The 12,500-nt window shown below is 44.7% G+C and overlaps 1 protein-coding gene across 6 annotated transcripts in view; it reads right to left on the reverse strand.

Moving 5' to 3' along the window:
- pcbp4 (poly(rC) binding protein 4) overlaps positions 1-12,500 on the reverse strand; it is a 195,710-nt gene that overhangs the window by 136,202 nt on the left and 47,008 nt on the right. For 2 of the 6 annotated variants that reach the window (XM_076884383.1, XM_076884385.1), the window contains exon 1: positions 4,771-4,831. The exons of the other annotated variants lie outside the window; for them this stretch is intronic. The gene's annotated coding sequence lies outside the window, so the exon portion shown is untranslated. Of the gene's footprint in view, positions 1-4,770; positions 4,832-12,500 lie in introns of those variants that run through there. 6 annotated transcript variants of the gene reach the window in all.

Raw genomic sequence — 12,500 nt, forward strand, 5'->3', positions numbered from 1 at the left:
GAGACATTTTTTTTATGTGTGCACATTTGTATTTTCTTTGTAAAGTGACGATTGTAAAACTGATTGAATAATTTGTAAATTAACTCATTAAATTACATATAACAATGAAGCAGGTCTGATGTGCTTTCAGCAGTGCTGCCTGCTGAGGAGGACCGGGGTGCTAACGGTGCTAGCACGAGTTCACAGGCTGCAGCGCTGACACGAGTGACGGGGAGCAGCAGTCCGAGCACTGCCTGACTCAAACACATGGAGGCTGGCTGCACACTGACATCTGTGGAAGGAAAAGCTGCCTAATTGAGAATTATATTCAACACTTTTCTAAGTCTGTCTGACACTTCCTGTCAGCACCTGCCAAGGAGACGAGTCCTTTCTACAGATGTTGGAAGTGAACTAAGGATCAAGCAGCAACACAAGTGTGTGAACGTCAGACACTGAAAGACAATCAATGATTGGCTGATGTGTCTGATTCACAAATCACGTAGCAGTTCAGCTACTTTACAGAGGGCAGTTTTCACAGCAGCTTTAAGGAGTCACACTAATGTTCACAGCAGAGGAACAATAATTTTACACATAAAGAACAAACAACCAGATCTGGACGCCGCTCAGTTCACTTAGCAACCCCGCCTCAGAGCGGAGGACGCCATCATCGTATCTACGCCCATCTGAACCAGCCGGGCAGCACTGTGAGGGTCACGTTTTTGACTTTTCCAGTGGATTCAGCGCCATCGGGCTGACCCTCCTGGGTGATAAGCCGACAGCGATGCAGGTGGATGCTTCTCTCGTGTCCTGGATTCTCGATTACCTGACAGGAAGATCACAATATTTGTGGTCGCTGTGTCTCTATTAAGGTGGTCAGCAACACCAGGACACCACAAGGGCCCGTCCTCTCCCCTTCCTGTTCACCCACTACACCACTGACTTGTTGCTGATCTCAACAGACTCAATAAACTGAACTGCACGGCCAGTAACGCTACGGGGACGGAGCTGGACTCCCTTAAGGTGGTGTCGCAGAGGCGGATGTTGTCCAAGATGAGGACGATGCTGGACAACACCTCCCACCTACTCCATGACGTGCTGGCCAGTCACAGGAGCTCACTCAGTGAGAGATTACCCATAATGCACCACTGAATGACACAGGAAATCATTCCTGCCTGTGGATATCTCTGTGCACCTCCTCCATCTAATGCACAGCACACACTGCAGTAGCTGCACACTTAATATCACGTCCTCTACGGAGAAAAAGAAGGGCCCCTACAATTCAACTAACACATATTTCAACAGTAATATTTTGTAAGATACTGCAGTACATTTATACAGCAGATGGCTGTAATTGGCAGAATGATTGTGGCAAAATATGGGCTGTAAACTGAAACCAGAGAATAACTGACCAACGGCAGAGGAAATTTTAACGGCCCTGCTGAAGCTGAATCACAGAACTGCTGCAAATTTAACTTACGGAAAGCTTATTATAAATAAAAATGGCAGCAAATTACTGTAAACTCCAACCATACTCTAAATACAATTTAGGGTATAGTTACTGATATTTTAGAGTTACAGTCTAGGATCCATCCAAGCTTTATAAAGGCTGCACAAAAAGCTTTAGCAACGACACAAACGCTGACAAACAAAACGAACTTTTACATCATCAGTGTGTGAATAGCTCGTGCGTTGTTATTGCTGATTATGAATAATGATCCCAGCCCCGTCGGCTCTGCTTAACTCCATTTTCAGCTCGCCGCTTTGGGACCCTCAAATTAACCATATGGTTGAGTCTCTCTGCTATTGTCAGCTTTATTTCCAGCACCAGGAGGCAGCTGTTTTCAATGTAAAAGCTTTGATAAATCCACACAGTACTATCTCCACATAACCAAATGGCCCTCAGACAAAAACTCTGAATTTGCACAAAAAAAAGCCAGAGGACACATTAAAAAGTGAAAGTTTTTACATTTATGTGAGTCGGGTAGTTGGTGGAAATTCATTCTCGAGGAAACTTTGTGAGCAGAAAAGTGGCAATGAAAATCTTTCAACTTTCCATGCCCAGCATTTCCAAGTGCCAGTACAGCGCCTCAAGCCAGAATCTATAGGTTTAGAACGATCAGGTCACAAAACCACTCTGGAAGAAAAAGCAATAAATTGTATTCAATATTGCAAATAAACAACACATGAGAGCAAACAGAAATTCTCTCATGATGATATTTTATCCAATGAAAGCAGCCGTGAAACAGAGATGGAAGATAATCAAGAAGAACATATGTCATCATCGTCTTCTAAAGCCAAACACTGGTTCTATTTAGTCATAATGGAGAACGCACACAGCTGTTGATGCTTAGATCTGTTTCCAGGCTGATATCAATGTGCACTGAGCCTAATGAAATGTTTTCATTGTATGTTTAGCCACTTACACTGACTGACCTCTTCAGGCTAGCTCCAAAACGGAGCCAATCCCCACAGACCCCCATGTTAAAGTGCCCAACTTCAACCATTAAATGAGCATGTTTACATTATGCATCTTATAAGAATAGTTTATTGTTATTATTGACGTGAAGTTGGAAGCGTGGTCACTCAACTGCTAGCCATCTGCTGTCTGACCAATACGGTCTTTAATCAATCAATCAATCTTTATTTATAAAGCACTTTTCATACAGAGAAAATGTAGCACAAAGTGCTTTACATAGTTAAAAGCAGCCCACCCCACCCTCCAACTCACTCCCCACACTCTCAATACACATATATCCCCCCACCCACACACACATACACACACGCGCACACACCAGTACCAGAGGACCTCAGGGTCCGCGAGGGTTCGTATGGTAAAAGCAGATCTGAGAGATAAGAAGGCCCAAGACCATTAAGACATTTAAAAACCAATAAAAGAACTTTAAAATCGATCCTGAAACACACGGGGAGCCAGTGCAGCGATTCTAAAACCGGTGTAATGTGGGCCCGCCCTCTGGTCTTCATCAGCACACGAGCTGCCGAGTTTTGCAAGAGTTGTAAAGTTGAAATATTCTTCTTAGGAAGACCAGAGAGCAGGGCATTACAGTAATCAATGCGACTGGTAATAAAAGCATGCATCAGCATCTCCGTGTTGACGAATGAATCCTGCTTCTGGGTCCAAACCCAGGGTCCAAACTACTCTCTGTTTATTAAGGCTGTTGTGTTTTTAATATGTTTTAATGTTTTGTATCTTGTTCTATTTAATCTCAACAAGCCCCTAAAAACAGTCAGTGATCACTGTCAGCCTCCATCGGTTTTTACCACCACTGTTCATTTTAAAGCTCAGTGTTTAAACCCTTACGATGTAGCTGCAGCCCATGCAGCAGTATATGAATGACTAACCTCGTATTGTGGATGGATTATCTCAGTTGTTCTCCTGACTGAAGTTTGGTCCGTTTACAGCATCCTGCCATGCGATTACATTTGTTCCTGACCATCGGGAACCCTCACGTTAACTTTTATCGAGTGGAAAAAAGTTAGCGTTCATCCTCCAGCTTCACTGTGTTTATATTATGCTAACATAGCTGTGTCGCTAGCAATCACGTAGCACATCATTATATACCAGCTAGCCCAACTTCAGTAACCCTACAAACGTCACTGCTGTTTAGTTTTCTGTCTTCATTTATGTTGGAAGTGATAGCAGAGCTGTACGTTTGAATTTTGTCAGAAATCTCTCAGTCAGAACATGCTATATCATGTTTAGCTAACTAGCGAGCTAACTTCCTGCTAACTTCTAACTCCATTAAACATCATAAATTCTGTTTTCATGGATGCCTGGATGTTAAACTTAATCGATCATTTTATTAAAGATGAAAGAATTTAGACAGTTTTTAACTCTCAGTGATGTCACAGTGTTCATTTGACTTTGGGACCTGAAGCGAGTTTGGACCTGGAAACAGCTAATGACGACAGCCTTAAAGACCGGATAACATGGCTTGAGGATGTTTGGGGTCCAGGTGGGTGCTGGTGGATGAAATTTTCTTAATTCTTTGGATCCTACCCTTTTCTTAAAGGTTTATTGAGTGTTCTGGGCTCAGAAAGGCAGCACTAACCAAGCATGCGTTTCATTCTCCAGGAGTAGATCCTGTCCCAGCCATGGACGCTCTGGCACAAATACTTCTAATGTAAGGATACGTTTCATCTGTAAGGATGCAGGTTCGTAACCAATCTTGCCAACATCAACTGTGGTTAATCCACCCTGTGGTTTAAATATAGTTACTTCTGGCAGTCAACACGGTAAAGCTGAGGCTTTAAAATGCCGAGTCTAGACGTGCGTCTGCGATATGGTTATTCTCTGAAAATCCAGTTATCACTTGTGCTGGATAACTGCTGGTTTTGGGAGGAAACATTTGGCTGGTTGAGGAAGTAGAAAAAACATGTGAGTCTTGTGACTTGCAGTGACTACAGGATTATTAAAATGTTTTATGGATGTGTTTAAAGTCTGTCAGCTCTTGGTTAGTGCAGCACTTCATCTAAAAAAAGCCCCCTGCCTCTGAGCATAATTATGTTTCCACCACTGTGTAACTGTGAAAACAGTTCTGTAATATATGAAGATAAATTCAAGCAGACGGAGACACGTGAAGTTAAAATCTGTGCACATTTGAATAGAAACTTGATTTTCATTTTATTGTAAGTGATGAACTGTGATAATGAGTAGCTTAAATTAAAAGCGTAATTAAAGTGTGTACAGTATCAGTTATTATCAGCTGTGTTTCTCCATCTCCCCTCCACCCCTTTGCTTTCTCTCCCTCTCATTCACACCGTTAACTTCACCTCCTTATGTTCTGGTCTGTGGCGTCCGCTGCACTCGTATACTGTGAATAAATCGCCGGGTCACCTTCCTCTCTCCGGGTTCACGGTCATTTCGCCTTCACTCAGATTTTCGTGCTTCAGCCGTGCTGGCTTTCGGCGAGCGCTTCGACCGAGTGACTGGACACATTTTATTTTTACACGGCAGCACAGACGTCACACATCCTCTCTTTCTTCTTCCTCGCTTCCTCTTGCCCCTCCCTTTCCATTCATCCTGCTCATTCAGAGTGTTATATTTAATTTACTTCCTCTTTTAGCGTCTGAACTGCAGACGTCTCTAGAAATGTTTTTAGTGAAGAGTGCCCCTGTTTCTCGCTCCTCTTCTTTTTCCTCGCCTTATCTTTCAGATGTTCTGAAGCGCATGAGCCCGCAGCACCAAACAACAAAGCAGGATGCAGACCCATCTACTGTTTATGCACATTTATAGTCTTGTTATAAACTCAGATGGGATCTTACTTTTAGGCCATGAAATTAAGCTCGGGGCTGCTGGTGATGGCGGCCACGTGACTTAGACTTAGACTTAGTCTGATTCTTAAGGCCGTGCATGAAAATTCACCAGCCTTTAGTTGAAGGAGTCAAGCCGAGTTCAGCCGTTTCCTCCTTTCTCAGTTTCTGCCCTCAAATCCAAGGACTTATCGACATCACAGACTCGTTCAGGAACGGCTCATTTAACCAGGAGGAGATATCCACCGCTGTGAACATTTTATCATGGCTGCTGAAGGTTTCCGCTCTCTGTTGTAGGGAGAAAATTTTCAGCCTAAAGACTGTGAGTGACTGGGTGTCTCACATCTGAGGATCAGGAAAGATCCACAGCATCCAATATTGATCCTAATGGACAAAGTACCAGAGTAACATCATCCTCAATGAGAGCGCTGCATTATGGACTGCGACCTTAATAATGCGAGGATCGAGGAGCAGCCTGGTCTGTTGGCGTGAAGAGCGAGAAGATCATGAAGGCAAAGCCATCGATTTACTGCTCAATCTACATTCCTGCTCTCACCTACGACTGCGATCTGATCTGATCAGGATGCTTCTTAAGTGAGGCGTTTGTCCAGGACGATGGGAGAGACCCCGGGACAGATGTTTGGACTAGCTTGGGACCAGATAAGAGGCATAAAATAGCTGGTTGGATGAAAGGGTGGATGGAAGAATAAGCTGGATGGATATTGTAAGGCTAGCGAGAGCTTTGAGTCTATTTATAGTACGTCTTTCAGAGAGCACGGCCAACCATACTCTGTGAAAGACGCGTTCAGCCTGCACCGTTCCAGTAAGCTGTTTTGCTGTAACTCACAGAATGAATTCAGTTTGGTGAAATGTGAGCTCATTAAGCTTCTGATGTATTTCTGTAATGATTTAGCAGAAAAAACCCTCTCAAGCCAAGAAGTATGGCGGGCACACATGAGGAAGTTACTGATAGCAAAATGTTGGAGAAAAACATTTCAGATCCCGTTCTCCCCCAAAAACTAGAAACCCTGGAACAGACTCATGGAGAAGAGCCTAATTTATCCCCCAAAACTGTCTAGCAAGAGTGCTTTCAAACAGGAAGTCAGGAACTTTGTGGGCGGGGCTTGCAGGACTAAACATTTCTGATTGGGACAATATTCTTGGGAAGCAGAAATCATGAAGGCGCTTGAAACTCTCACCGTTGTTTTTGTGTTGTCAGATTCATATGACGTGTTTTTTGTGACGTGTCCTTCATTACCGTCACTCACTGAACCGGAGTCGTTTATTTTGCACGGGTCTTCAAACTGCTTTGGAACTGCAGTAAACTCAGGTTTGAAGGGACCTTTGAAATCCTGCGGATTCCTGGGACTACTCGTGTTTCCACCCAAACTACGCTATCACAGCGGGATGAGCGTCAAACTCATCGTCTGGAAACAGAAATGCTGCAGGGTGGTTGTCTCCTTCATCTAATGTCCAACACAGTGTGAAATACTGCAATATGAGTGTATTAGTACCAAATTTCCTCCAATAAAAACCAGCAGATGATGCTGGGTCTTTGACACTGGTTGGTCAGCTTGACTGAAAGGCAGCTTCTGAAGAACAGAACAAAGAGAAGCTCGGAGTCGGCCATAAAACACTCAAGCAGGTTAAATAAAACCACAGAATTTGAATGAAAACAGCAGGATTTGAATGAAAACAACGTATTTTAAGCATGATGTACATTTATATGTTTTAACAGCAGAAATCATGCCTGTTCACACTCATGAATTCAGATCCACTTTAGAACTTTTTTAAACTGATAGATCAAACGTGTGATGGCTGTCAGAGCGTCCTGGAGCAAGTCCGGATCAACAAAATAAAAAATGGACTGCTCTCTGTGTCCTGTAATACTTTTAAATTATTAGGTGGCCCCATGATCAGAAGGTCGGGGGTTCGAATCCACTGAACGGCTACCCTGAGGTACCCCTGAGCAAGGTACCGTCCCTACGCACTGCTCCCCAGGCGCTGGATTGGTGGCTGCCCACTGCTTCACTGAGTGAATGGGGATCAATAAAGTATACAGTATTATCATTATTACTATTATTGCGAATGCCTGCCTCCAACACAAAGACATGTCTGCTACTTCCTGGAGTTAAATAAAGGAGTAAATGCTCCTCCCAATAAATTCTTCTTTCACAAATATTCAGATGTTCTGTTCTTGCCAAGAAAGGTGACGATTCCACATCATGTCAATATTAAAATCACAGCCAGGACTGGGACTGTACTGCACTCGTTACATTACTGCATTTTGCAGATCATTCTTGTTCTTCTGTTCACATGAAACCAAACTCAGCCCGGTGTCAGACGTGTGGAGGATGGACGGAAACAACACACACCAGGTGTAATGTTGTTACATCAAGTGTTAATCGGTTAGGAGTCATTTTTGCCTGCACTCAAAGAGCTAAACTACATGAACTAGAGGACATGTGGATCATTGAACGTCACATGTTTGGTTTGAAGACTGTATGTAAGGATCATCTCAGCTCTGCTGTTCTGAGAAGTGAGAAGTGAGTCCCCATCCTCACAAAGCTCCCATTTCCACTTTCTGTTCAGCTGAGTGACAGCGAGGAGGATTCGAGCTCGGCAGGTCACCTCGGCGGAGATTACATTTCATGATCAAAAGAAACACACACACACACACACACACACACACACACACACACACACACACACACACACACACACACACACAGGAAATTACATGTCAAATCTCATAATTCGGACTGAGGTGATGTGTTGATGGCAGTGTAATGGCTGGTTTGACTAACGCAGCTTAATGAGCACTTAAACATGTCCTTCAGTTAGACAGCTGCAGATCCAGCTACTGTTGCTGCAGTACATGTAATCGTGTGTGTGTGTGTGTGTGTGTGTGTGTGTGTGTGTGTGTGTGTGTGTGTGTGTGTGTGTGTGTGTTGTAGTACTTTTCCCCTCCAACAATAATCAGGTTCCTATTAGCACGTAGACACTCATCGCTTGCATGTTCACGCTGGTCATTAGCAGACTCCTCCCCAGCATGTTTTCAGTTAACAAGCAGCTGATTAACTGATTATTCAATTGACAGAAAATTATTCTGCAACAATTCTGATAATTGAAAAAGCATTTTCGAGCATCTGATTATTCTTTATTCACCAAAGAAGGAGGAAAAGAAATGCACGACATCATCTTCATTTGCAGCTCATTGAAATTCTTCTGGAAAGTTGTGCATGTTGTTCTTTTTTCTGACCACCGAGGGTTCTGGATACGATTCAACGGAAGCGATTAAAGGAAAAAATAAATCCGAATCCTGCCAACAGTAGAGTCGAGGAATAAAGCGCTTTCTTCCTTTATCATTATTGATTAATGGGACGCACATTTTGCCAGTTGGTTTATTCTTCATTTTATCACCAGAATGTCAAAAATAGCCTAAATTTCCAGTTTTTCACATCCCAAGGTGTCTTCTTCAGATCCCCTGTTAAATTAAAAATTACAATCTGCAGTCATACAACAAAGAAATCTTCAGATTTAAGAGGCTGGAACCAGCACAGGTTTCACTACATTCAAAAGCGTGATTATTAAATTGTTGCTGATTAATGCTGTGCTCTGTGCGTGCCAGGAAACGCTTTATTGCTGCTTCTGGGTTTGCAGAGAGATGCTTCCTCGAGCATTTCAGGATTCTCATTCACGAGTGAAGGGAACGTGGAGGATCTATCTGATCTACATCCCAACCCTGGACTGGGGTCGGGAGGTAAAAAGGACGCTGCGGATACAAGTGGCTGATTGAGCATCGTCCACAGTGAGTCTGGGTCTCCCTTACAGGAAGGCTGAGGAGCTTGGACCTCTGTAGGGAGACGGCAGGGTGGACCCAGACCTCACTGACAGATCTCGTCGCGGCCGCAGGAGCGAGACGCTGGAAAACTTTGATGGGGAAAGGGACGACTGGAAGCCTGTTGCCACTAAGTGGAAGGAAATGGATGGCTGGCATCGGACTAATGAGTGAATTAGCTATGAGCTGGAGCTCTAGTCCCCCAACCCCCCACCAAAAAGAAAAAAATCCCTTAATGGACAGGAAGAACTAGGAGATAATTACATCACGAAAGAGCTGCTGCTCTAAATAAAGACACCCATTTACCGCCCCCGTCTCTGTGACATTTGGGAACATTTCTGTAACACTAGCTAACATCGAGCCCCCCCCCCGAAGTTTGTTAAGTATCATTTGCAAAAACATTTTTTTCCCCAAAATAAAGCCCCAAACTACCGTAACTGTCGGGCTATAAGCCGCTACTTTTTGCACGAGCTTTGAACCCTGCGGCTTTTAGTCAGGTGCGGCTTTTCTATGGATTGTCCATGATTTTTGTCATATCGTAAGACGATTTGACAAAAATATCACTAAAACTTGTTCCAGTCAAGGTCGAGGGTGAAGAACGAGAAGCCGACTGGCTGAAGGGGAACCGTGGGGTCCCTGCTGACACCCAATCGAACTGAAGTGTTAAATTACTCCCATCAGCACCTACACCCTCCTGTCAACTCCCATCATCCCCCTCACCATTCTCCTCTTTCTCAGTATGTTCTGCACATCCTTCTCTCCTCCTATTTCCAATTACCGGCTCAAACTTTGGCCGTTCTTGCTCCCCACCTTCAGTCACCTCTCTCTACAATCTGGGTTTTTTTTTTTTTATCCTTACTGCTCCTCACTTACTTACACTATCACATGACCCGGCTATCGGCTCCTCGCGTCCTTCCTCCATCACTCTGTCCCTTCTGCTGGGTCATATGAGCCCCATCTCCCTCCTTGCAGCCTTTTGTCTCCATACAGTAATGATTGAGAGAACCTGAGACCACCCCAGAGAGAGGAGAGGGAGCGAGAGACAAAGGATTAAAGAGGGAGCAGAGAGAGCGAGAGAGACCGAGATGGAACGAGGGAGGGGAGAAGGACGACCCGATCGATAGCTTTTAACGGGACGGTGCTCTCGGTTCAGGTTATAGATCTCTGATACACACACACACACACACACACACACACACACACACACACACAGAATGTGTATGAGATACACATGCACGCTGTTTTTAACCCTTCCCTTTCTCACGGTGTCTTTGTGAGGACCAGCTGACATGTCTTCATAATCACAAAGCCTGAAACTAAACACACACACACACGAGGGAGGGATGATGTGATGTCTGCAGCAGTTTATGTTCCTTCACCTACAAACTTCCCTCCTTTGTTTTCACTGGCTGCCCTGTGACCACCTGACCTTTAGAAGGTTTGCATATCTTCGTTGTGATGACACAGACTCATAATTAGCGCCGTACCTGTGTCCAAACACCCTGACATCCCTCCTATGGAGCTAAACTGAATCCTAAACAGGTCTGGGAGCCTGACATGCACATAGGAACCATCTGGAGAGTTGATCTTTATCCTCTAAGGCAGCGGTCCCCAACCCCCGGGCCTCGGACCGGTACCGGTCCGTGGCGCAAAAAAGGTTGGAGACCACTGCTCTAAGGTATCAATAGATTTACATTTTCTACTTGTGTAAAGACTTTCTCAGACGTGTACCTGTTGGCTCTGTGCGTCCTTTTTAACTCCTCGTGGCTTAATTCAGATCATGATCAGGAAATCGACACAGTCCCGTTCTCATGTTTGTATTCGAAACATTTTAAAGTAACCTCGAGGATCAGATCAAAGCTTTTATAGAATGACTTACAGCTCCACACTTTTGTTCTGGGAGCAGCTTTGCATGATTCACCATCTAATCTTTATGCAGCTTGTTTCAATAGGACACCATCGACTACACCATGTCTGCAACTGCAGCTGTTTGCAAAATCCTGCAGACGTTACCGATTCATACCTGAAATATCTGCTGCAGAGACGCTCTGTATGCATTCAGCTTTCAGCCTTTACTGTTGTGAGGCAATCATGACGACACTGCTCCAGCATGCTGTCACATTCAGAGTCCTAACGTGTGACCATCAGCCGACAGCTTTGCATTAAAGCTGCAGAACAAACAAACCAACGTCTGCAGACGCGCTCTGACAGCCCCGAGGCCAAACGCAAGCTTTCACTGCTGAACGAGTCATCGGTTAAACGTTGGGTCCTTTCACGTCCAGCTTTTATTCGGCTTCTCGTGTTCCATCAATTCCGTCAGCTGCGCTTCATTAATTTGCAGAGTTGTGCGATTCTGTTGCACAAGCTGAAAATGAAACCAACCAAGAGGCAAATTACTCTGAACATTATTGACATGGTGACACGCTCGTAATAAACGCGTCCCGTCTGCTAACAGATCTGTGATTCTAATGTGCGGATGTGTGAGTAAATATCTGCAGGTTTCTGCTCGAGCCGCCGAAGCAGAGAGAGAGCGTAGGAAGAGTGCGAGTGGGAGGTGAGTGGACGGTGGAATATGTAAGATTTACTGAGGCAGATCTGCATCAGGCTCGACTGGTCTGCAGAAATAATCCCAGGAGGGGAAAAAGCCCAAAGAAACACTGAGAGGGGGAAAACAGGCCAAAGAAAAGATGACACACAACAGAAGGAAAAACCGAAGAGAGAAAGAAAGGATAAAAGCGAGAGAGTAAGCCGCTTACAGACAGGGAGCCGCTGACTCTCAGGCTCAAAGATCAACAGGAAGTCGCTGCTCGATTTCCTCCTCTGTGTTACACGTTTATTCAGGTTTTGTCTCTGCTGGCAGGAGGGCACAGACGGCGTCACCGATGAGCAGATTCATCGATGACGCTGCACAACACCATGGATTTATCCTAAACAGCAACACAGATCCCCACGTCTAAACCGCCTCTCTTTTCCCGGCCAAATACAGCGACCTCGAAGGGCCCGAACTACAGAGGGATGAGAAATCCATCGAGCACGAGTCGATAAGTTTGTGCCAACTGAGTAAACGCACAGCGCCGCTTTGACAGGACGAATATAGCAGCGACCTCGGGCCTTTTCTGCAGCGTCTCTACCTGAGCGCGCTCGGCGCCGCCTCCTGTTTCTTCTCATTTTCACCGCTCAAATATCCAAAATGCACGAGCTGGCATAAACACACAGCAGATCCTTTAAAAAATAATCATCGTGCTCCCGATTTCACGCGACACACACTTTCAGCAAACACGCAAACGTGTGGTCACGTCATCAAACACACACACACAGCCTCAGCAGCCACATCACCTCTATCTGTGTTTTTCAAATCTCAGTTATGAGCCTTTCATAATCCTTGTTATTATAAGTACGCAGCAATCAA

Source organism: Maylandia zebra, linkage group LG5 (genome assembly GCF_041146795.1).
Source record: "Maylandia zebra isolate NMK-2024a linkage group LG5, Mzebra_GT3a, whole genome shotgun sequence".
NCBI lineage: Eukaryota > Metazoa > Chordata > Actinopteri > Cichliformes > Cichlidae > Maylandia > Maylandia zebra.